The sequence below is a fragment of the Triticum dicoccoides genome, unplaced genomic scaffold (genome assembly GCF_002162155.2).
Source record: "Triticum dicoccoides isolate Atlit2015 ecotype Zavitan unplaced genomic scaffold, WEW_v2.0 scaffold169686, whole genome shotgun sequence".
Taxonomy (NCBI): domain Eukaryota; kingdom Viridiplantae; phylum Streptophyta; class Magnoliopsida; order Poales; family Poaceae; genus Triticum; species Triticum dicoccoides.
In genome coordinates this window covers 1-2,738 of record NW_021220777.1, presented here as the reverse complement: position 1 = coordinate 2,738, position 2,738 = coordinate 1, and the positions used below count along the sequence as shown (strand labels likewise).

Genomic DNA, 2,738 nt, shown 5'->3' with positions numbered 1-2,738 from the left:
TACATTGATGTTTTGTGAGTGTGCTTTTTTTTTTAGAATTTTTTTAAAGATTTTAAAAGCACAATGCAAGTTCGGTGCATCGGTAGCACCACAAGCTCCGGTGCATCAGGGTTGCAGCCAGCAGCTACCATCCATCACGCTCGGTTTGTTTTTGTGCTCCGCATTTGCCCGTTGCAGAGCACCATTCCGCTGCAAGCATTGCATATGTGACACCAACACAGCAACAGCGAAACTGCTTCATGCGAAATGGCCGCGTCCAGGCTCCTGCCTCCGGGCCAAACGGGCAGCTTACCTGATGGGAAGTAATACGCGTGACGCTCCACCAGACCAGTAGATATGCATGTCGAGATGTGGACGCCGGTGTGGAGAACATGCATGCATTTTCGCCATAATCTGAATTGAACATATAAACCTTCCTAGCCTACCCGCATAACTGGGGCATCGCTCGCGCTCGCCACTTTTGACCGCCCGATCGAGCTACCACAGTAATTTCTTGGCTGCTGGCATTTGGTCAACTGTCCGCTTTTTCTCACTTTTGCGCTTGCTTCACGAGAGAATGACAGGTGGGGTTCGTAGCCGTGGGGTCGCAAGATTAACGTGAGTTTTCTTTAAATCTTGGTACGCGAAGTCTGGGTCGCGTGCTCGCCAATCGCGATCCAGGGTAAAAGGAACCCTAGGCCCACGAGCCAATCTCGCGGCCGTCTCCCTCGCTTCCTCCGCAGCCTCGCAGCCGCCTCCCCCGCTCCCTCCGCACCGCAGCCGCCCTCCACAGCCCGCAGCCGCCTTCCCCGCTCCCTCTGCACCTAGCCCCCCGCTCCCCTCCTTCTCTACTCTGCTCTCCACTATGCCGCCTCCTCCTCTCTCACTTTTCTCTCCGGCGGCGGTGCCAAAGAAGGCGCACACGGGCGGTGGATCCGTGCCGGAGAAGAGCTGCGGGGACTGCGCTTCGGTCGTGGTGGGGTGCAGCCGCGGGGAAGACGAACTTGGTCCGCCGCCCGTCTTCACCTTCTCGCCGCGACCTTGCTGCCTCCATGGCCAAACACACGTATTTTTTTTTCTGTCCCTCCATGGCGCTCGTTGCCGGCGGCATCTCTCTTTTCCCCCTTACCCTCCCTTTTTATCTACCTGCTGTTGCTCATCCTCCAATCTCTTAAATTCAGACAGGCTGGACGCAACGCACACGGTCTAGGAAGGCCACGACATGACTAGATATTTGCTTGCTTGGTTTAGTCGCTTGTAATCAGTGTACATGCATGTGACCTGTCCATGTTAGCTTTTGTTTTTGCATATTATCGGTTATTTTTTGTGTTCGAACTTTTTTTGTGTTCTTTTATTATCAATTGTAGGTGCTGCTTCTATCTTCTGGAAGTTAACAGCATTTTTCCTTGTAAAATCCTCACACCAGGCTGTCATTGACAAGGAAAGGAGAGGAGACTACTTGAAGAAAACGTCCAGGTTTGTCGTCATTATATAGTGTAGCTGGAGCATTCATGCGAAACACTTGTATGACAAAGGTTACTGGGTGTTAACAGGTTGGGCCACATATCACAGATGGAATTCAGGATTGGATCGAACGCGTGGCGATAAAGCTGGTTGACGGTAAACAAGGGACTCCTGATGTTTGTGTGATAGTTTCGTTGGAACTATAGGTAAACACGATAATTTCATGTGTAGCACAGCTTGCAATGCAGCACACTTAAAGCATACATGTGGAAGTGTGCAGTTCCTTCGGATGTTCCCATAGCTATGTAAGTCTGCCCAGTGCAGGGACAAAATCTTTTCTCACCGCGCATAATGACAGTGGCACTCTTGATGAGGGGATATTGAATCAATGCATTTTATTGAAGCATTAGGTCAATTTTCATACCGTGTAGGTCAGTAAAGACCAGCTCTTCCCTAAATGTCTATATCTATTTTGGCATTTGCTTGCTTTTACACATTTAGCTTCCTTATTCTGAGTTGTAGGACCTGGAAATTTTTGCCTCGTCCATGTCAACCTTGTTCCAGTACTAAATGTAGTTGGTGAGCAGGTATGTTTTACTCATTTGAACAATGAGCTAAGATAATGAGAAGTTGCTGCAATGCTTGCAGTTCTATTGAGGTCCATGTCATGTGGTATTACTATATGCTAAATAGGCACTTTGCAAAGAAATATAAGTACGTTCTCGAAAAACCATTTTTCTGAATGATATGAACTATGAAAGTGTAATTGTACTTTGTAGTAGTTTCTGCTGAGATGCAATTTGGCTTAGGCAAAGTGGCATTCGTTATTATAGTAAAAATGGAAAGAGGTTACGAACATAGAAAATATTGAATTATTGACGGATCTCTCAAAACAGTCTCAGCTGGTTGTAGGTTGTTTGGTGAGGTTGCAGCTTGCAGGTTGCTGAGTTTCTCCTCTCTGCTTGTTGGTTTTCTTTGATTAGTAGAACAAGTAGCACACCACGTGTTTGTGAAAATGCTTCTCACAGATGAAACTTTTTGTGTGCCTAGACCTGCCTTCTTTCTTAGGAGAATATGCTTGCTGAGACATTATGGTCTAAATTTCATAAATAAGTTCGTGCATTTCTTTTCCTGGGTTCATTTAGGTATCTAGAACGTGTGTTCCTTATGTGTTTCTGTCATTGTGTGATGGTATTTATGTATTTAACTTTTTGGAACTTTGTTTCAAGATTTGCATAGAGCGGACCACCTTGCAACAGTGTTGGGTTATATAACCCATGGTTTCTTCATGATTC

The 2,738-nt window shown here is 46.5% G+C and overlaps 1 long non-coding RNA gene across 4 annotated transcripts; it reads left to right on the top strand.

Annotated features, from left to right (window-relative positions):
- The first annotated feature begins 666 nt into the window (after nt 1–666).
- Nucleotides 667–2,738, top strand: LOC119344468. Of its 4 annotated transcripts, XR_005166696.1 has the most exons (6): nt 667–1,245; nt 1,406–1,455; nt 1,533–1,649; nt 1,724–1,874; nt 1,966–2,030; nt 2,673–2,738. It is a non-coding gene; the product is annotated as an uncharacterized LOC119344468 (long non-coding RNA). The 4 variants fall into 4 exon arrangements; XR_005166695.1 differs by lacking the exon at nt 667–1,245 and having other exon boundaries at nt 1,296–1,455; nt 1,768–1,874; XR_005166694.1 differs by lacking the exon at nt 667–1,245 and having other exon boundaries at nt 1,296–1,455; nt 1,763–1,874.